Raw genomic sequence first — 23512 nt, 5'->3', positions numbered from 1 at the left:
CTGAGGTATAAGAGGAGGAAGAAACATCCTTATTGGAAATGCATCAACCACTACATGTTGATCATTTTACTATAAAACATTGTGTTCTCCTATTTACTTATTTCCCAACATGTCTGTATGCTAGAATCCAAATAAGACATTGAAAAAATGTTTTAAATACATAAAAATAAAACACAATTAAGACTCCGCTTTGCTATCTTGTTAATAGTCAGTATTTTAGGCACCGATCAGGGAGTTGTCCACTTTAAGGGCTGTTTTGTTTGCAAAGATATTTACATTCAACATTTCAATAATTTAAGCTTAAAGGGACAACGAAAATGAAACAAAGAAATTAGATTTTCTTTTGTTTGCGCCCCTCCTATACCACGCGTGGTGCTGATCGGAATTCTTTCCTGTTGGATTATAACAGAAGTAAATAGACCTCGTCAAGGTTTTCTCTTGTAAGCAGTCATTGTACAACAGCGATCGACTTTTGTTCTCCCTGCACTTCTAATTCTTCGAATTCTGCTCCTGAGAGGCTTCAGTTAAAAGTCCACATTCCTAATGAGAAACAGCAGAGCCTCGCAAATGGGTCGCTTTATACTTCAACGTTATTATTGTTGTTGGCACAGAGGGAAATAGGCACAGAAATCGACAATATTCCAGATGTCTCATGACTGCATCAGCTGTGTATCTTTTAGTGACCTTTTGAGTCGACAGCCTCAAAGGAAAGGTTAGTGGTCCACTGTATGGAACGCGTGCTGGACCTGAGGCTGCATTCCCCCTCCTTTAATACGCACTGTGTGTGTGTGTGTGTGTAAGAAAGTGAGAGGGGAAAAAAAAAGAGAGCAGTCTGGTAAAGGTTAGGACCCTAGCCTTGTCTGAACAGTCTGAGGCCTTTAATCCAGGAACAAAGTAATTAAGGTCCAATGCTGTAGAAAAGGCCAATTAAAGTGAACTGGAGGCCCAAGATGAGGTCTGGAAAATGAGCACGTTTGCTGCAGAAAGCGAGCCTTTTTATCAGACTGGAGGGATCTTTTTTGCCCGGGTGCTCAGGGAATCATTAGGCCTGCCAGCCATGAGTGTGCATTATTCAACCATGAGTTCTTTATTTCAGCTGTAGAGCTACAACATACTTAACTTAACCCAGGACCAGCAGTAGTCTGATGATCGAAATGCAAAGAGCTACACATTCTGACCTAAAGTATGCAAATGACTGACTGTTACATCATTATGAATACTAAAACAGTGGGCATTAAGATAGAGTTGGTCCCTATTTTATGTTAGTTTAGGGGTGTTCCAGTTCGTTCCAAAGGTGCTCAGTGGTGTTGAGGTCAGGGATCTGTTCTGGACACTTGAGTTCTTTCACTCCAACCTTTACACCTTTTATGTGTTCCTAGAACTCACGCAGTGCAAAGGGACACTGTCATGCTGGAAAAGGTTTGGGCTCCTTAGTTCACTGAGGGAAAATTGTAACGCTACAGCGTATAACGATATTTGGTACAATTGTATGAGTCCAACTTTGTTTGAGTTTGGGTAAGAATCATATATCGGTGTGATGGTCAGGTGTCCACAAACTTTTGGTCATGTAGTCTACTTCTGGAATACCCTTAACATATCCTGTCTTATTGAAACTGTTTCATATTTTCTGTAATTATGTCTTAAAGTAAATGAGAAGTGTAAACATTTTTTTCTTCTCCCGTATTGGCATGGTTGCTTTTTCAACGCCAAACTACCATATATTTTTTTTTCTTTTGATGAAGGCCCACTCAAGTTTAGTAAAGACGGTCCATTGATGTAGAAACTCCTGGACATGGGCCTGGCCTGATGATGAAGCCAGTCAGCTATATCAGATTATGTTTTTATAACCTCTGACCATCTACTTAATCTACTTAGCTAACTTTTTGGTTCTAGCTAAGCGTTCAGCATCGTGGTTTTTCAGCACCAGCTGTTGTCCATGTGGACGCACACTTCTGGCCTGCAATCACTCCTGCTGCACTTTAAAACAGGTTATTAGAACGAGATTTCCCTGCGCATCTGTTAAGCAGGCGCACAAAAAAACAAAACAAAAAAAATCACTTTGCTCACCAGCCATGGGCATTTGCATGTTATTTTCTGCCCTCTGCAGGCTAATTGGAGTAATGAAATGTGCTGCATGATGTAAGATCTCGTCTTATGTGGATGATGCTGATGCTGGGAAGTGTCTTTGCTGTGAGAATTGTTGGCAGGATGTTGCGAAGTATTGCACCAAAATTTGAAACATTTAATCCCAAAACACAATAGATAGAACAATTCGGTATTTACGGGTGTTTCAGGGCATGCACCATAGACAGGAATTCATACATTATATACAGACATTCATATTATAATATTCAGGGTTATTTAAGGACATTATTTAGAGGCCTGCTCTCACAAAGTGACATTTTCTGAAACCTCCAGTCTAGTTAATAAAACTAACAATTTTAATTGTTTTTACAGATGTTTATCAGGCAGTTGAGTACAGGAGATTATTTGGATAAGGTTTTCAAAGCTACAAGTCTTTTTTTCTTGACAGCCCATGGACAATTTCAAATTTCCTTTTTAAATCTCAACTATCCTTTTTCCTCCTGTAGCCTCAGATTCTAGGTTTTGGTTTACAGGAGTGGTCTCGCTGTTGTAGCTCTTCTGCTCCAAGATCAAGCATTTCTGCTTAATATAGTCGTCAAATGATTTGATTTCCTGTAGTTTTTCTGTCAGCTTGAGCTGGCCATTCGTCTCTAACCTCTCACAGCAGCAAGGTGTTCCAACCTGCTCAATGCTAAAATGTGAAATACTCAAACTGGCACCAGCAACCATGCCACAGTCACCATCACTGATGTCACATTTCCTCTCCCTTCTAATATGAACGCTAATTAAAGCTCTCGACCCGCATCTGCATGACTGACTGAGTGGATAATTGCATGCATGCGCAGGTCTTACAGGTGTTCCTAATAAGGACCTGGTGATCCATGCAGTCTTTCTCACCACCTGTTTCCTCTCGTCTTTCCCGAACGCTCTGGCAACTGTTCATCTTTATTGGGAAATGATTGAAAGCGAGATGGTGAACAAACCTGCTTGTTACTGCTAAGGGAAAAAAGTCTAATTCATATCTGATCAGTTCATTGTGGTGGTGGTTTTATAGATGCCTTGGAACCCTGTGGGCCAGATTTAATGCAGTGAAGTAATTATGGGTGTGGAGTAAAGCACGAAGAATATAAAAATAAAGATCAAGAATTGAAATATGAATCACAATGCTGAGGTTAGAGAGTTAGAACAAACAAGCTCCAGTGTACCGCACAGTAACTAATTGGCGTTGCTGAACAGCGACTGTAGCTACTGTAGGTCAGTGAATTCACAAAGGAGTAAAGTTTCCTGGCGTGAGGAGGAACGGGTAGGTTTAAAAAAGTTTCTGATGAAGCACATGGTAATTAGTGTGTAGTAATTATGCTTATTAATTGGTTTAATTTCAAATCAAATTTTATTTCTCACATACACATTCATACAGAGGAGCATGTAGTGAAATGCTTATTATAATGCTTATATCCAACATGTAAATAAATTTAATAAATAATAATCGAATTTTAAATAAAGCTAAATATAAATTGATCTTATTTATATTATATACACAATGCTTATATTATATACACAATGACTATATACGCTATACAGATCAATTTCTCATTTACTTCAAGGTGGCATTTATTAAAAATTGTTCCACAGGTAGACCACATGAGCAAGCGTTTGTGAACACCGCCTATTTCCTTCCATATGTCGCTCTTCATTTAACCGCTACCACAAAGGTGGAGGTACACAATTGTACATGGTGTCTTTGGATGTTGGAAGCATCACATTTTCCCTTCACTTGAACTAGAAGACCCAAATGTGTTCCGGCATGACAATACCCCCTGTACACAAAGCCAGCTGCATGAACATATGGTTTTACATGGGTTGAAGTGGAAGATCTTGAGTGAACTGCTACAGAGTTCTGACCTCAACCCTAAACAACACTGGGATGAATTGGAATGCTGACTGCACCCCAGGCCTCCAACATCTAGTGAAACATCTTCCCAGAAGAGTGAAGGTCCGTATAACTGCAAATGGGGACTTAATGTGTAATAGGATGTTCAGAAAGCACATACTAATCTTATGGTCAGGTGTCCACAATCTTTTGCCCTTGCAGTGTAAGTAAATGTCACATGCAGATTTACATAATATTAGCATTCGTGCGGATTTCATTTAATTTTTTTATTTTTTTAACTCAGACTCTCTACATTACATCCAGGATGTACATCCAGGATGTACATTTCACTCCGTGATCTTCCCTCTCGTCTTGTTCTCCGTTTCTCTTCCACATAGCGTTTCTTTGAGCAGACAGTGAGCCAGTAGTGTCCTTTTGAAAAGGTAATGACGCTGGTGTGTTGATATTATGGATGCGTGCGGCGCAGTGTAATGACCCAGCTCTTTATTGCCTGCCGCATACTAATCCCAGAGCTGGAGGAGTGAAATGACACCTGCAGGGTGGTTCGTGCATGTGTGTGTGTGTGTGTGTGTGTGTGTGCGTGCGTGCGCACGCGCATGTGCACAAGCAGCACACCCACATGAAACGAACAGCACCATTAAAAATGATCAAAGAAATTACTGCACTGTGCTGCAATGAACCAGTATGTGGCTAAGTGCACAGACTCCTCTCCATACAGCAATCACATTTCTACCTGAAATATACATGTCGCAGATATCTGCTGCGTCTATATATATATATATATATATATATATATATATATATATATATATATATATATATAGCGCTTAAATTTGCCTGAGGTGTTTTGAGCAGCACAGGAAATAGCGCTCATGCTTACTCTATAAATTACTGTCAGTATTATTCCATGCTGCCATGCTCTTCAATTATTTATGGATCTGTACTGGTAGTGTTCGACAACCATAATCAAATATTGATGTATCATTAAATTAAAGCTGTAACAGTGTTTTCAGTTTGCCACAAATACAAAATTGGCTTTTTTTTTCTTTTTCTTTTTTTTTTTTTTTAAACATTGATGTGATTTGCTTGAAACCAAATCACTCTCGCTTCTCGAGCGGCCTATGTACCGCAAAGCGTACACGACGTTTCCATTTTGTTTAGCACCGGCGTGTAAATGAGATGTCCGTTTCTTTTTTATTTATTTATTTGTTTGTCTGTTTATTTATTTATTTTTTATAGACCTGGCATTTGAGTCAGTACATAATTTGCGTCAAATGAACTGATACAAATAAAATGCCATCCACAGCCTACAATATACCTTCTCTCTTTCTCTCTCTTTCTCTTATGTTAAATGACCAGTCTGGAAAGGCATGAAAGTGCTCCCACATCTAGGGGAAAAAAAATAGATTCTGAAGGTTGAATAAGTTCTGAGAGGGAAAGAAAAATGGTTGACGGGGGAAGTGGCTGCATCCAGATTGCATTTGTATTCTAATTATTTTCACAAATGTTATTACGACTTTTTAATTTTTTTTTCTGCCCAGCACCGGAGGCGAAAGATCTCAGGGAGCCATTTTAGTAAAAGAATCCTCCTTCCTTTTGTGTGTCGCTGGTCTGAGCGAGCAAGTAGCTGTGTGCTACATGAGGGTTTATTTATGTGGTGCAAGGTGACGAGTGATCTATGAGCAATATATATATATATATATATATATATATATATATACATAGACTATCTATGTACAGGGAGTGCAGAATTATTAGGCAAGTTGTATTTTTGAGGATTAATTTTATTTGAGGATTTAATTTGAACAACAACCATGTTCTCAATGAACACAAAAAACTCATTAATATCAAAGCTGAATATTTTTGGAAGTAGTTTTTAGTTTTAGCTATTTTAGGGGGATATCTGTGTGTGCAGGTGACTATTACTGTGCATAATTATTAGGCAACTTAACAAAAAACAAATTCATACCCATTTCAATTATTTATTTTTACCAGTGAAACCAATATAACATCTCAACATTCACAAATATACATTTCTGACATTCAAAACCAAACAAAAACAAATCAGTGACCAATATAGCCACCTTTCTTTGCAAGGACACTCAAAAGCCTGCCATCCATGGATTCTGTCAGTGTTTTGATCTGTTCACCATCAACATTGCGTGCAGCAGCAACCACAGCCTCCCAGACACTGTTCAGAGAGGTGTACTGTTTTCCTCCTTGTAAATCGCACATTTGATGATGGACCACAGGTTCTCAATGGGGTTCAGATCAGGTGAACAAGGAGGCCATATCATTAGATTTTCTTCTTTTATACCCTTTCTTGCCAGCCACGCTGTGGAGTACTTGGACGTGTGTGATGGAGCATTGTCCTGCATGAAAATCATGTTTTTCTTGAAGGATGCAGACTTCTTCCTGTACCACTGCTTGAAGAAGGTGTCTTCCAGAAACTGGCAGTAGGACTGGGAGTTCAGCTTGACTCCATCCTCAACCCGAAAAGGCCCCACAAGCTCATCTTTGATGATACCAGCCCAAACCAGTACTCCACCTCCACCTTGCTGGCGCCTGAGTCGGACTGGAGCTCTCTGCCCTTTACCAATCCAGCCACGGGCCCATCCATCTGGCCCATCAAGACTCACTCTCATTTCATCAGTCCATAAAACCTTAGAAAAATCAGTCTTGAGATATTTCTTGGCCCAGTCTTGACGCTTTCAGCTTGTGTGTCTTGTTCAGTGGTGGTCGACTTTCTGCCTTTCTTACCTTGGCCATGTCTCTGAGTATTGCACACCTTGTGCTTTTGGGCACCCAGTGATGTTGCAGCTCTGAAATATGGCCAAACTGGTGGCAAGTGGCATCTTGGCAGCTGCACGCTTGACTTTTCTCAGTTCACGGGCAGTTATTTTGCGCCTTGGTTTTTCCACACGCTTCTTGCGACCCTGTCGACTATTTTGAATGAAACGCTTGATTGTTCGATGATCACGCTTCAGAAGCTTGGCTATTTTAAGACTGCTGCATCCCTCTGCAATATATCTCACTATTTTTGAATTTTCTGAGCCTGTCAAGTCCTTCTTTTGACCCATTTTGCCAAAGGAAAGGAAGTTGCCTAATAATTATGCACACCTGATATAGGGTGTTGATGTCATTAGACCACACCCCTTCTCATTACAGAGATGCACATCACCTAATATGCTTAATTGGTAGTAGGCTTTCCAGCCTATACAGCTTGGAGTAAGACAACATGCATAACGAGGATGATGTGGTCAAAATACTCATTTGCCTAATAATTCTGCACTCCCTGTAGATAGTCGGATATGTGTTCATGATTTCAAAGGCGATGCTTTAACTAAAAGTCTTGTTTCATTTTAAGGAAATCAGATTTTTGGAGGTGAAAGGATGGAGCTTCTATCTCTATTCCCTCCTTTGATCTCTCATTCTCTCTCTCTCTCTTTCATACACACACTGTCTCTGTTTTTTTTATTTATTTATTATTATTTTTTTACATGTAACTCTCTCCTCCCATGCTACCTTCGCCAGGCAAACAGCTGGTATCAAATGCAAGAGAGCGGTGGATCAGATGTAGTTATTTGCCGATGAAGCTCCAGGTTAGTTCTCCTTTATCGTTTACTCTTTTGCAGCTAGAACGAGTCTAGTACATAGTCCATTAAGAACTGTCACCAGCGTGTGTCATAAATAGCATGCATGAGGAAAAGATGAAATACACCGGCGTGCATCCTGTGCTGTGCTTTAAAGAGTCATGAAGCTGTAGCGCCACCTGTGCTTACTATCATCTCATAGAGCACTTTACACTCGTCCACACGTTCAACTGGACAAATACAAACACAACCAGACAGCGGACCAGATTGGTTCTCTAGCTCACAGACTCCCCCCCCCCCTCAACATTTCCCATTCATATCCGATTTTCGGAAGCAATGAGATATTAAGCAATGAGAGTTCCTTTTTCCCCCCTTCTTCATCAACCCACACTGGTGAAGTGGCACACGAGGAAAAAAAAGAACGGCCCCGTATTTGTACTTGACATATGTAATGCCACAATAATCAACGGACGCCGTGGCGCACAGCGGCCCCACGTTTCATCCCGATATGATAAATAATGCAAATGTGGGCAGCGGCAGCAAATGCCAGAGCAGACACGTGGACGTGGAGAGAGCTGATTGTTGTGCTGTCAAGCAGATTAGCATGAAAAAGGGTGGCCTAATTGCGACACTTAGCTGTGGCATCCTGATAATACGGAACAGAACAGCGCTCCTCTATAACACAAATCCGACCAGACCAATTTACCCCGTAGATATTTTTTTTTTTTTTACATTTTATTTTCGGGGCGGAGGTATTTTTTGTTATGTGTGATTCACTGCCATCCTTTTTTTTTCTTTTTTCCTTTTTTTTTTTTTTTTGCTGTCTAGATCATGTCATCGCGATCCGTTCATTTGAAGCAGCACACCAGCACACAGATTTCAGCTTCTCCTTCAGTTCTCAGTACAAAAATGAGTAAGGGCTGTGTGTGTGTGTGTGTGTGTGTTTGTGTGTGCCCGTGTGGTTATTTGATGTTTGGATGGAATAGGGTGTGGAGCATCGGCTGCCGTAGGCGAGCCTGCCTTCCTTTTCTTCCTTTAATAATAAATGATGGATGTTTCAAATTAGAAAACAATGCAGCGAGAATCCAATTTAGTCTTCGGAGGGAGTATAAATAAATAAATAAATAACCCAGCAGTAGAGTTTTGTATCACCATGCCCCTCTTTTGCGCTAATGCTCGTACAGGGCCTGGCGCATATGATTTAACGCGGCTTGTGAAAATGGCGCCATTATGTACACTATTAACAAATCAAGTGCTGTTCTGCTGAAGAGTGAAGCGCCGGCACTTAGGCGGTGGTGGGTGGCCTTCTGTCTCCTGACACTGATTTATAGGCACTGTTTCTAATTTAGGCAAGGGCAGAACTCAAAATAGGGATTAGTGCAATGCTCAATGGTGTGGCAAAGCTGTGTGGCAAAGGGGTGGCATCACTTGAATTTTATTTGATTGAAAAAGTTTGTTTCGCGTTACTTTGAAATGGCGATTCGAACACGTTTAACTGCTCAAACACGGTCGGAATGTGTATGTAAAGATGATGTTTAAGAGATAAAAGGAATGAAAAGAAAAAAGTAAGGGAAAAAAAATACAAACTATATTGGGACGCTTCATTTTTCCCCGACGTGATTCTTCCCCAAAATATTTGAGACACACGACTCTACATGATGTCTTTGAATGTGGAACCATTACATTTTCCCTTCACTTGAACTAGGAGACCCAAATCTGTTCCCAATTAACAATGCACCTGTGCTACAAAGCCAACTACATGACAATGAGGTTTACATGGCTTGGAGTGGAAGATCAGACCTGAACCCTACAAAACACCCTTTGGATGAACTGTAACGCTGACTGCACCCCAGGCCTCCTCACCCTACACCAGTACCTGACTTTACTAACACCCTTGTGGGTGAATGAGCACAAATCTCCCCAAACGCACTCCACAATCTAGTGGAACATCTCCCCAGAAGAGAGGAGGTTATTGTAACAGCAAAATGGGACTGATGTTCAAAAAGCACATGTGGATTTCAAGGTCAGACGTCCACAAACTTTTGTTCATAGAGTGTAATGAATTGTTTGTAATTTCTTTCTATGTATTTAAATCAAATAGTAATTATACAGGTATATTTCAAAAATGTATTTGTATAGATTGCATCTCGTCATAAAAGGCATCCAGATTTTCCGGTGAAGGCGTTTGACAAAGGAACAGCATTATTAAATACTTGAATGAATAAAACTACCAATCCTTTAAACATTCCTGTCGGGACATTTGGTCGTCATCATCATAAGATATAAAGGGGGAAAAGTCAGGGAACCACAAGAAAGTCTGCCACCCGATGTTTCACAACTCACTCCCAGACTAATGATAATAAATTTAAGAAAGAAGCTTGCAGTCACTTAAAAAAACACACACTTGCACGGTGACATAAATGCAGCAGAAAGAGCATTAACCTATGTACCTATACCTATTTTCTACCACTGTCAAATACACAAATAAAACACGTGTAAAATCTTTTGTGCAACCCAGAACCCTTTGGTAAATGTAAGCAATAATCCAGATTGTCATTTTGGAGAAAGAATGGTTTCTCTATCCTATGAGTGATTCCAAGAACACTGTCATACCCACAGTGAAGCATGGTGATGGGAGCATTAAGATACTTTTAGCATTGTCATTTAATTTGGTAAAAAGTTCAATGTCAGTCAAGTCAAATTTATTTCTATAGTGCTTTTCACAACATTGTCTCAATGCAGCTTTACAGAATTAGAGTTAAGGTGAACAATGTGTATTTATCCCTGATGAGCAGCCGTGGCGACTGTGGTAAGGAAAAACTCCCTTAGATGTTATGAGGAAGAAACCTTGAGAGGAACCAGACTCAAAAGGGGAACCCATCCTCATTTGGGTGACATTAAGACTGTGATTATAGTCTTTAAACAATACAGAACACTGGAGAGTGAGAACTAACATGAGCACTGGAATGTAAGATTATGAGTAATGAGTTTCAAGCAGACAAAGACCACAAACATAAAGCCAAAACTAATTTAGAACGACTAACATGGCCTAAATAATCTCCTGACTTGAATAATATTTAACAGTAATGAAGAATTTTGTCCATAATTAGAACCCTTGTAACTTTGGAGGATTGAAAATGATTTACCAGGAGAAATGAGCCACAATTCACCGCAATATTGTAAAAGGATTTTTAGTTTGGTTCAGGGCTGCAGCTATCAATTATTTTAGTAATTGAGTATTCTACCGATTAGTCCATCGATTAATCCAGTGACGGTTACTCAAGTTACTCGAGGAATCGTTTCAGCCCTAGTTTGGTCGATAATTTTATTTCTCAACAATGTTTATGCTCTCACTATATATTTTCTGTATTCGGGAGAAAAGCTTCACTTGCAGTAAAATTCAGGCTGTACATTGTAACCAGGCTTTTGAAAATAGTAATGAACTTGAAATGAATTTTGTATCTTGTATAATAGAGGTCCATTTTTTTTTTTTAACTCAGATCAAGAGTTACATTTAAAGAATATCGGATTATTTTAGGTGCAGAATGAACTGTGACATAACGACATCAAGGGCTTCACAACTGCTCTGTAGATTCCTAATACCGAAGATAATTGACTGATATGTGCAGAAGGGCAGCATTTACAGTTTAGCTGTAAAATTCGCTTAGCGTTCAGGCCAATTCACTGAAGGCAAAAGCACACTGGACGTAAACGAAGCACATTATGTAGAGCACGATTACATTTAGTTGGGGTAATTTCTTATTTCCAGGTGCTACTCTTTTAATGTTATGTCTGTCTGGATGAGACATTTCAGTTTTTCTCTCCACCTTCCATTATAGGCTTTTTTTTCCCCAAGCTTTGCACTCATCTAATACTTTTAGTCTAGTCTGGATACACATGTCCATAATTATGCAGATGTTGCCTTATGTTTGGAAAAAAAAAAGACATCTGACTGCTGCTTCTTCCACGTTAAAGACGTGGGCTTTTTGATCATTTGTGAGTATGAAGTGTATCTGAATTTCTACGTCTTAAATCATTTAAAACGGGTCTAAGTTTTCCGATGTCCATGTAACACTACCTCTAACGCTCATTGAAATTCTATCACAGCACTTTAGAACGTTTTTGTTAGTTTTTTTATTGTGGTGTTGTAGTTCTTTCTTTCTTTAGTCCAAATATAATTCGCTGTATTACGACTATAAATTAGACCGACATGCGACAGCCAATCAGCTTTCTGTTATTGGTGCAAATCTCTTTTGTATTGTACCACTGACGTAAAACGGATTATTTTATTTTTTTTGCTGTGGTAAAGTTCCTGTTTAGTGATACTTGGCTTGAAAAAAATACATTTAGGGCTTTAGTTGCTAAAAAACGTATTTGTGTGTGTGTGTGTGTGTGTGTGTGTTTTCGATGTTGTGATCTAGGTCTTAAATTAAATTCTTAATGAGTCTTTAAAAGTCTTACATTTGACTTTGCGAAACCTGCAGAAACCCTGCTCAAGTAAAAGCCTTTTTCTATTCCACTACCTGTACGACCGTCCAGACGCCATGTGTGAATGAAACAGGATCATATGAGCATAAATAGCTGAGTTCATAGAAAAATCTACCCGCTAGAAACTCCTGTCTCCTCTTATAAACAAATCCTATTCCAATAGAGCTCAGGAAATCCTTGAGCTGTGAATGATGGTCTTGTAAGCCAGTAAAAAAAAACCCAATATGGCTGGTGGTTTTTTTTGCATTTCCTAGTCGATAATTGGGTCATTTTATAGAAAAAAAAGAAAGTGCATTTGGTATTTGTTTTCAGTAGTGTGTGCTTTATTGTGCAGCCCAAATCAGAAGTTATTATTTGTGAGACCTGACACAGGCTGCAGGGCAGACATGTTGGAAAAGGTGAATAAAGTAAACTTGTATGCAGAGGTAGTGGCTTGTCAAACATTTCTTTGGTTACGTAGCAGTTCAATTTTTTATTATTATTTATGTTTGGGTTATGTCCGTAGATGGACACTAGAGAATTTTCTGGTTTAAAAAAAAAAGAGAGAGAAGCAGTGTTGTTAGCAACGTTAACAATACTAGACATTTTTGGAAAAGTGATTATAGGTCATAGTTTAGGTGGCTATATATATTTTTTAACACCCTATGAAATCTGAGACTGTTCATGGGTTTGACCGAGCATCTTGTTGCCTATGAAGCGAATCAGTCGTAAATTACTTTCATCTCCTTTTTCCCTTAGTCTACAGAAATTAATGATGTGTATCTTTTCTCGTCTTTTCTCCATCTACATCACTTGTGCCACTTTTTTGCTTCAGCATTTCATCGCTCTTGGTAACCATTTCTCATCCTTTTCCCGTAACCTCCAGCCTTCCTCCTCCCCTCATCCTCATCCACAGCATTCTACCGTATTCTCTCGCACCAGCGTCCCACTGCAGTCCTGCGGTCTAATGAAGCCAGCATGACCGGCGAACCCGAGCCAGGAGGAAATCTGGCTTTTCGCTCTTGCTACAGTTTGCCCTGTATTAAAAAATAAAAGGGGAAAAAAATATGGGCATTCCTTTTTAATGAAGCGTTCCCTCAGAGCCAGGACGCAAAAAAAAAAGCCAACCCATAAAAAAAAAAAATACAAAAAAAGACAGAGTTGACTAAGAGGAAAAAAAAAAAAGGATTCATGAGCTGTAAAAGGCACATTTCCTCTTTTTGTTCTTGCTGCAATCACACTTCACATCCCTGCTGAAAACAATGTTAATTCCTGTAGCCAAAGCGGAGAAGGAAAAGTTTACTCAACTCCCTCTGGTGCTCAGCGACGTCCATATGTCCATAATCTCCAAACCAAAGAAGTAATCGTATTTTTCCTCCTTTCTTACATTTATTTCTCCCCTAAGGAACGTTTAAGAGAGACGAAGCTGTCTGCTGATTTACATCTGCTCCAGAATTCTTGAACCTGAGGTAAGATACAAGCTCTGAGTTCACAACACAAATCTACACAGCAGACACGCCTTTTACAGGTCTATTACCTAGAGTAGTCTTTATATAATCATTTCTTTCTATAATACTGACAAGAAATTCCCATGTAAAGCAGACGAAAGCAGCCGTGCTGAAACTGCTCTATGCTTTCATTCAAGTCACAGGTCTCTCTGTAGTTGTTTTCTTTTTTTTTTTGGAGGATGCTATCATATTTAAGGCCACAGCTATGTGGATTTACCATGATTTTAACAGTTCTCCCTCACCCCTTCATCTCCTCTTTGCCGTAGAATACAGCACGCGATTTTGAACTATGTCAGCTCCATAAAGATTTCGCTTGGAGAGAGAACAACGCTGCCGAGTACATGTTAGTTTTATTTACACCGAGGTTCAATTTGTGATTTGAGCCGGGGCTCAAGTGGGTCTCCTGCGTATTGTTCTTAAGCAGCTACAGATGTTGGACGGCTAAGCCTGCAAGATCACGCTCCCAAGCTTGGTCATCTTGTTTGAACCATTTCAGGATCCCAGAAACGGCCAAAAAAAACTAATTCAGGCCCAGTGAATTCTGACATTTATGTTGGTACAGTGTGGACACATCACAATATCATGAAACGCAGAAAAGGAGCCCATGTCCAGGTGCTCGTATCTATTACCATGTAAATTCTCGAAAGCTTATGTCGGACTGTCTTTTTTCAAAGCTGCATCCTGATCTCATTTAGTGGGGTTGGAGATTTTAAAACGGGATCTCCTGACAGGACTGTAAATTTGGGAAAGAACACGTAATTTAGAGTGGTGAAAGGCAGTGCTGGGGCAGCGGACCTAGGATCGAGTGATTCAGCTGGTAGCTTATTTTATTATATCAACGCTGTGGATACCTGATGCATCACCATAGTTCACTCTGTTGCACATGTGTGTGGGTGTGAGTGAATGAATGCACGCTAGTCAAATATTGCAGACGAGATAAAGCATCTGATTTGGATTAAGGGTGTTACAAGGTGTATATATATATATATATATATATATATATATATATATATATATATATATATATATATGGATCTGTATGTATTTTTTTCTTTACATTATAAGATAAAAAAGACGGAGGTGAGGATGTTTGCTGACGTAAAAAAAAAAGAATTTGCCTTAGTTCCATTTGCCAATATATTCTTGTGTGTGTTATAAAGCATCCATGTATAATAAAGTAAAAAAAAAAAATGCGCTTGGAGTGACAGCAAAACTTAGCAATACAGTGTAACATAGTGAATTACACAGCTGAAGGGTTTTCCGTGCAGTCACGTCCTCTGCGCTGGAAAAATAGAGCTAGCATGATTTCGCGTGAACCTGAAGCTAAATCCAACCTTCATTTTTGGGTAGAAGCACAGTTAGGAACCGAAGGGATGAGAACCACTCAAGTAAACGTTGTTTGGTTTACAAACTAAATTATTATTATTATTTTTTATTTTTACTTGATAGCATGGTCTGTCTGACATCATAACATTGTAGCATTTATAGTCCAGATTTATTTACTTTTGGTGGCAGCTGTATGAGAGAAGAACCTGTACAGTACCTGCTTATAATCAGTAACGTGAGTGACCACTACAGAACTCCTTCAGCTCAGAAACTGAGTATGGTCATAGCAGTGTGCATTGGAACCAGAATCCCGATATCCTGCACAACATGTTTTTGACTTCATGCGGGAGTTTAGAAATGAAACCTGCTAGACGTGGAGACTAGACGGTGCAGTGATGTTCATTTATCATCTAAAGATGAGACCACAGCCCTGCCTTTTTGTTTAGTATTTCCAAAGTGAAAAAAATGAAAGTGAAATTAGCCTCTGCTCCCTGGAAACCAATTCATTTTTTACACTCGTGCACTTGCTTATGCCCAAATAATTTTCTTCACTTGGCTGATAAATACAAACAAAAATGTAAGTTTTTTTTCCCCCCAGCAGGTTCTGGATTAAAAAAAACAACAACAAAACAATCGCATCTCATAATCATTTATAGTCTATCATATGGTCTACTGTATAGTATTCCATTCAGATTGACTTACAGGAGAATGAAGAGATCTAACAGGGCATTAATACGCCTCCTCATGGGGCGAACACACGGAGAAGTGCTTTTGAACCCCATGGTGTTTCTGCATCATGGAAACTGCAGTCTGCCTGCTACGGAAATGAGATCAAAAAGATGTGCATGTAATGGCTCCCCTGCAGTTCAGGCCTTGTTCAGGGAGTGATCAGGGGAACGCAGTCATGCACAGATCACTCATCAGGTTCCAAATGTTCATCTATTCTTCGCCGGTAACTCTTTTGTAGCACAATGGCTTATAGATCCTCTGTTGGTCCAATTTTCACACATTCCGTATGCACACACACACACACACACACACACACACACCCACACACACACTGCTTGATATTTGAGAAACTTTAACCTTCTCTCGCACCTGTGTCAGTCTTCTTCACCAAACGGCAAAAAGACTTTATCAGGAGAGCTTGGAAACAAGCCCCACTTAGCACCACCGCTTTGGGTAGTTCATTAAGACATTTCCCACAGACTTGTCAGAAGCCCTGAGTACAGTTCAAATCGTTAACAAGCACACGCACTTCTCTCGCTCTGACTAGGATACACATCACATCAGCACAACTGGTTTGGGAGCGGCAGTTTAACACTTAATGGCAGCCAGATGCAGGCTGTAAGAAAGTGTACACACGTTTCTTACAGTATTTGTCTGACGTGAACTCTTTCCTCACGACCTCCATCTTGCTTAGCCCGAGAACGTTCTACCCTGGAGTTATGACAGCTTCTAATTTAAACCGTTTCTGCCACAGCTAATAGCATCCGCAATTTGGCCTCCGAGACTTATTATCATATTGTGGGACATGATTGACAGTTGACCTTCACGCAAGTTTCTGAGAAGCCAGAGAGCCTGAGCAGGTCATCTCAAACGCTGCAGCGACAGCTTATTAATACTAATCTGATAGAATTACTCAGAACCAATTACTGCCTAGGCTTGGGTGCTGGCTATGGCATACTGCTTTTGCAGGAACCTTCATGCTCAGTCTCCCCATTAGAACATTCCCAGTAGTTAGGAGTGCTGTCGGGGAGAACGCTGAAAAGGCCACTGCTTTAAGGTCACTTAAGAAAAGTGTGTGTGCGCAATATTTGATTGCGGGGATACAGGAAGATGGATTGAATTGCCCATTTTCTACTTCTGAAGGAATTTTTTATTAGCGTAGCCAGTGATATTTGCTGGAACCGTTAAAGTATATATATATATATATATATATATATATATATATATATATATATAGATATAGATAGATAGATAGATAGATAGATAGATAGATAGATAGATAGATGGATAGAAAGAAAGAAAGAAAGAAAGAAAGAAAGAAAGAAAGAAAGAAAAAGCCACCATTAAAGACAATGAATGATTATTTGCCAGGAGATCCCAATAAAATACTAAATCCTATAACAAACTGTGCGAAACTGTTAGTTCTTTTCAGATAATACAACGAAGATTGTTTGATAGTGTAACTGCTATTGTTGTTTTTTTTCTGTTTTATTTGCATACTGTACTGTATATATTTGTATTTCATATTTGCAATTTTTATTTGCAGCTGTAACATGGACATTTCTCTACTGTGGGACAACTAAACCTTATCTCGTATATCTTATCGTATCTTATCTGATCTTATCTTTAGCTTCTCTGCAGTTAAAGTTAATGATGGTTAAATAAGCTTTGTTGTTCTTACATCATCTACTGTGATGCAGAAAATGTGTTTTGCATCAACACGAACATTCTTCAGAGTGAGATGTTCTGTCAGGTGGCATGTTTCGATTGTATTCAATCCGAAATTGATCACACTTGGAATTTTAAAACGTTTGGCCACATTATGCCTTTTATGACCCTTGAACATCACTAGAAGACTCTCTCAGGTAAAACTGCCTGTCTGGCTGTGGATGTGCCACGGCGCTCAATTCCCACACTTCATGACATCATAAAATAACACCCATTTACTGAATTTTCTTCTGCCCTGTTGCTGCAGCAGACTGTGAACAGACTTGTGGGTGAACTTACGCTGTCACTAAGCTTTCTATCGGGGTATATGGTATACAGTACTGCTGTATGTGTGGCAGCCTGGAAAACTCTATTCTCAGTTAGATGTTCTCATGTCTGGTTACCTCAGAAGTGAACAGAGAGGAAATTGCATCTGATTCTACTGAGGAACTCCAGCAAACTGATGATCTGAAATCAACCTGGTGTACACTGATTTAATTCGACTTTAATTTACGATAATTGATCATTGATATTTTTGCAGCTGTGTTTGTTAAACTGAAGGATTGTTTGTATTTTTACATAGAGCCTAGGCATGACATTTGGTGATGATTGGAAGGCTCTTAGTATATTCTAAAAAGTATTCAATAACATTATAAGTGTTTACAGAAACACTGAATGAGAGAGAGAGAGAGAGAGAGAGAGAGTTTTACAGATAATGACTATAATGTTGCAGAAGCACAGCTGAGCTCACAAAACAATCCAAGCTGTCTGTCTGACATCTGTTTTATAGCACTTGGAATAGGAATAGAAAAAACCTCCTTGCGTAACCAGTGTCATATTATTTGTCTTAGTATTGTTAAAACAAACTGACAGAACAGATGCGAGAAACTAAAAAAGCACATCTTGTTTCCTGGTCAGTAAGATGCCGCTGAAACCAGAAGCCATTGCTCACAATCGCAGTGGGAATTATCTGGGAAATATTTGATGCCTGGAGATGTACTGTATATATTGAATCGTTTTGTATCTGGTACTGGCTTTTGTACAGAGTTGCCTACATGCACCAGCTCCCCAGCATCAACTGTCAGTCTAGTGGGATGTAGTTGGTGGGACTCGGACTGATGAAGCTGTCAGTACAGTAGATATGGAGGACTCGGTACTCTTTTGGGAACTTGATAAGGTCAAGTGTTAGTAGAGTTAACAGTGATGGAGCGACTGAAAGCTGAGAGACAGGAAAAATACTCCCTCCAGCCCTCACGTTCTATCGGCAGAAGCCAGTCAGTACATCTGCACCACTCGCTTTTATTTGTACACGCTTGAAACGAGTGCGGATTCTCTGCGAATGTGCAAAGATTCAGGCAGCCGATGATGTCATCGCTGTCACATGTTCTGAATGTTTTGAACACTTTTTTACGTGCGCTACCGTGTGAAGTCATTTTTAATGGTTTACTGCGTTACAGGCTAAACATCAATGCTGGGTGATTGCACTTCAGAGTGCACAGGGTGGGTGATGATCTTAAATATTTTTTGCATTTAAGAAGCAGATCAAGCAACTTATGCAACCAATTCTCCAAACAAGCAAACCTCCAGGGATGGTGTGATGATTAAACATTCTGAAAGTGGCTAGGGAAGAGGAGAGGAAGCGCTTTGTGTTTGCACAGAGAGAGATAACATTTTCCAACTGTAACAAGAGTGTCTGGTGCTTCCAAACAATATTGCTTTAGCACCCGGGTGAATAACAAAGCAGTTCCTTATGCATATTAATGCTGCCACTTTGCATAATGTCTGTTCAATGCAGATGCCCTGTCAGTTCTGCCATACCTTGCCTTATGCTTGAAAAGCAATTTTTTTTTTACCTCTCTTTACAAATTGAGTGATTACTCCCCCCGACTCCTCAACACTCATGCTAATTACGCACCCCACCCTCCCCAAAATCTCACACAGGCATGACTGTTCCAGAGAATTTGTACCCCCCCACAATCACACAACACACGTGTGCATCTTAAAACCATATGCCGGAGGTGTACGTGGTGCCAAACGAGCTCCTCGTTACCTCCCCTCCCTCTCCGGGCTTGAGCGCTTTCCGAAGAACTACAGCGACATCTGCATGAAACGTGGCTCCAAAGCGCCAGGCGCAAAACCCACCACCAGTGCCAGCCAGTCTTGGCCACCCCCCACCCCCCTTCGCCCCGCAGCTTTCTACAATCGCCATTCATAAACGCTAATTACGCACTCTCATCGCCCACCCTTTACATATGCATACGCTAAATCTGAAACCCGGAGGGATGGTACGTGATGGGCGTAACCTTGGCGGGGGTGACAGTTTTGTAAATCGTTCACTGCAAAACTTTTTAAGAACAAATGATAAAATATGTGCACTTTTTTTTTTTTTTACATGATAAAATTGTTTGGGGAAAAAAAACTTTTTTTTTTCTTGTTATTGAATTTTTCTCCCTTTTAATTGGATTTCGGATACCTAATATATATATATGTTTTTTTAGAAAATGTGTTTTTTTATTTATTTTATTTTCAACACTTTAATGCAGGTTCATCAGGTAAAAATGGTGTAACTGGAGAATTCTGTCTGTATATTTTAGGAAGTTGTGTATTTTTCTGTATTTCAACAATACTTAATTTTGAAATGGACAGTGTGCCAAACAGAAAGAAGTGGGAGACAGTAGTGGGCACTGTTAAAATATATAAAAAGTAAATAAATAAAAAAAATTGAATTAATAAATAAATAAATAACCGGTGCTGATGATTTAACAAGCCCAAACACAGTTCAGGCAGGTGTACTAATTTGTTCATCAATTACTCTCATAATAGGATTTGTACAGTACACTAGGTAGGCATTTGAGTGTGGCATTGTAACTGGGAAACAGTGAAGAAGAAAAAAAAAGATTTGTTTCAGACTCTTGGGAAAAGTCTGAACACGCCTGCGACAGAAAGCCCCTGGCAATTCCCACACTCAGTTTTTTCACCAGGTCCCAACTTGCTGCTCTCGGATCGTGCCATCCCTGGTGCCAGCGTGTCATCACGGCCGCAAGCTTTCAACTTTTTCCTTTAAAAAGCATTCATGTTATCCAAAGTGTAATCGTTTTTATTCAATAGAACGTCACATCCTAGCATACTTCATACACATCATTTCGCATCCACTGGCAATAATTTGAAAAAAGAAAAAAAAGTTGATCATCGGTGCCAAAATTGTCTGGGGAAATAAAACGAACGCGAAATATAATCCGTTTTCGGTCGGAAATGAACGGAAATTGCCGATCCTTCACATTCAAGCAATTCCGTTAATATGCACAAATAATGCATCCACATCATTTAGACACATTTGTCATACGCAAGTCTTCGTGCTCCTCACATTGTAAGACGTTCAATTAATCCACGTTTGAAAGGTTGAGTGCACCCACTGCTTCCTGCTTTAACCCCCAATTAATGTTGAATTAAAACGAATTGGCTGGTTGCCGTAAAAGCAGGCGCTCTGCTTTGAAGATTGTCATCGCATAATGAGTCGCTCTTTTCCTTTTTTTTTCTTTTTCAATTTGCGCTCCTTCATTCCCTGCTCTCCGCTGCTAGTTGCCAGCATGCCTTAGCGAATTTAATGATATGCAAATGAAATATGCATAAAACCATTCTGCTGTATGATGATTAAGCGCAGAGGACATTAGCCCGGTCCCCATCCACAGTCTTGTTGTCTTTTCTCCGTTCCGCGCTTGCTCGTCAAACGACACCACACTGTATCAAATCTCAACACTAATAACACCCGAGGACTCGTAATTTTAATAACGATGGTAATATCCAATCGCGAGAAATTAAATTCCAGGCATGGTTTCTCTTGGCCATGTTTTTGTAAGATCCACATACAGTTCAAGCTGCGATCCTTGGCATGTGAAGGATGTGGCTGCAGTGAGCAAGGAAAAGAGGAGAGACAGACAAGGATTTCCAGGGAAGGACTTAGAAGAGACTAGCCTTGCCAAGCAGTGCAGTAGCTTTTCTCTGCTTGTTTGCATGTAGTGTGGTATTATGTGAATGCTGGCTTATGGAGAGGGGAAGGAAAATATTCTCCCTTTCTTTTCTTCCTGTCTCCCCATGTCTCCCCCTCTCTCTCTCTCTCTCTCTCTCTCGCTCTCTCTCTCTCTCTCACTCTCACTCTCTCTCTCCCTCCTTGTCTGTATTAGCAGTCATTTTTTTCTTCTTATTTTTTGTAATCCATTTGCATAATGAAGACAAGGCGCAATTAACATCCTAGGGGAATTAAAATAGGTAGATCCTCAAAAGCTCATTAGCTCCAAACGGTTACAATATCCACATATATTCCGCGGAAAAAAAAAAAGAACGTAAACCACGGAACCGCTGCGAATTAAAGCTTAAAGCAATTAACAAACGCGCATAACGAATGCTTAATAAGCAATTGCAGATAAGATCCCCCTCAAAGATGCCAGCATTTGCCAAGCCTATCCTGATGGCAGCCTTGGCTGTGTCATTTTGAAGGTTATGCCAAGGCAGGAAGCACAAAGATCTTATAATCCCTCCCTTTGGATGACTTCTTCAATTATTCATATTCCATAGTCATGCCCCTCATCCAGCCAAAAAAAAAAAAAAAAAAATTCCAAGAGGTTGAAGAACTGCAAGGAAAAGTTTGGGTTATCCATTTGTGATTATCATAAGTTGATGACGCTCCATTCCCCATGCTAATTCCGGTTTTAATTGTTGCGCCGCGTTTTAACAAATGAAAATGAATTTAATGATACGATCCCGTTCTTTTTCATTCCGGCGTCACCCAGTCTTGGCTCTGTGCCCCGTGCCCGTAGCTTTTTTCCGCGGGAACCGCGGTATCGCTTCCCGAACCCGAGAGGTACCGATCCCGGCACGGACGAACAGTTGGTACTGTCTTCATCTCTTCTGTGTCAGTCGGTAAACCTGAAACAAAAACAAAAGCAGGGAGGAGTTTGGCAGTTTCTTCTTTGGGCGGCAAGGTGGGGGCAAAATTAGGGTGCTGAAAACATTCTCACAGCCCCCCTGCGCTGTTTGGCGGAGTTACTGGCAGGTTGGAGGGGCGGATTCTGCCTCCATTAAGTGTCTGGCATTGTGGCTGCCGGCTTGTCCCTCTGCCTTCTGTGCCCCCTCCACCAAGTTCTTGCTCAGCTGTTGTCTCAGCTGTTGGCTGTTGTGCCATCCCCCTCGTCTTCCCATACTACTTGACGGTGTCCAGAGTCTACTGCCTGAGCAATTCATCTCCCTGGTGATTGCTGTGAATGTAGATAAATCAAACACACACTCACTCACACTCACACGCATGCCTGCTTGCCCTGGTTTGCATGCCTACCTGTCTGTCATAGCTTTGCTTGCTGCTTAAGGTGCTTTCAGATTTTTTTTTCCTCCCATTTCAAAAAAGTTGATCTCGACCAACTGACCGAAATCCGCAGCCCTGGCACGGATTGAATGCGATTGTCCTTTCTAACGAATCGAGAATAATTAACGGTTCGTTATGAGCGAAAAGCATTAATTAATCCGCGTCTGTCGAGCTGATTATAATTTTACGTGGCGGTTCATTAGTATGCATCTCCGTGTTTGCTGATTCTCTTCCTTTCCTTTTTATGTGGCTTTTGTAAACAGCTGCTCTTGCCCTTGGCACCGTCCCTCAGGTCTTTTCTTGGTCCCTCCTCTTGCTGCAAGCAAGCGATTGGCAGATTGGCAGAATGCAGCAGAAGTGCCCATGGTAGACATTTCTCATCGCAGCGGTGACTGGCAGGCGGCTTCTCGAGGTGGTACTTTGTGAGGAGAAAATAGTGTTTAAAGAAAAGGAGGGGTTTGGCATGGAATAGGAACCGGCATCCCAACCCACCTCTTCTATATACCAGCTTGCGTTGTTTTTTTCTTTCTTTTTTTTTTTTTGCCTGTTTTTTTTTTTGGAGGGGGGGTTCCTTTTATAGAGTCCATCATCCTAATTACCAGCGTACAACTTTTGTGTTTAATTAGTCAACGATAGCATTCTAACGTCTTTGTTTGTTCTTGATTCTCCTTATCTTCAAGCAACCGACCTGCGGCGGGTGGGCATGGGATCTTCGTTTAACCGATGTCAATGCTTTTCTGTCTTTCCGCGACAGATGCCACAGCAATTTGCCTGGTATCGCTTTGGCCCTGAGCCATGGTATAATTCGGAAAAACAAAACGCTGAGGCGTATCTTAACGGCGGAGCATCC

The 23512-nt window shown here is 40.3% G+C and overlaps 1 protein-coding gene across 13 annotated transcripts in view; it reads left to right on the top strand.

Annotated features, from left to right (window-relative positions):
* Positions 1-23512, top strand: part of LOC124390753 (plectin) — a 169949-nt gene that overhangs the window by 15405 nt on the left and 131032 nt on the right. For 8 of the 13 annotated variants that reach the window (XM_046856736.1, XM_046856743.1, XM_046856742.1 and 5 more), the window contains exon 4: positions 13442-13505. The exons of 2 other annotated variants lie outside the window; for them this stretch is intronic. The gene's annotated coding sequence lies outside the window, so the exon portion shown is untranslated. Of the gene's footprint in view, positions 1-7560; positions 7579-7984; positions 8483-13441; positions 13506-23512 lie in introns of those variants that run through there. 3 more of the 13 variants (XM_046856734.1, XM_046856733.1, XM_046856739.1) reach the window with 3 other exon arrangements.

Source organism: Silurus meridionalis, chromosome 9, assembly GCF_014805685.1.
Source record: "Silurus meridionalis isolate SWU-2019-XX chromosome 9, ASM1480568v1, whole genome shotgun sequence".
Taxonomy (NCBI): Eukaryota; Metazoa; Chordata; class Actinopteri; order Siluriformes; family Siluridae; genus Silurus; species Silurus meridionalis.
Note: the sequence above shows the minus strand (reverse complement) of the source record. Positions and strands in the feature narration are given on the sequence as shown.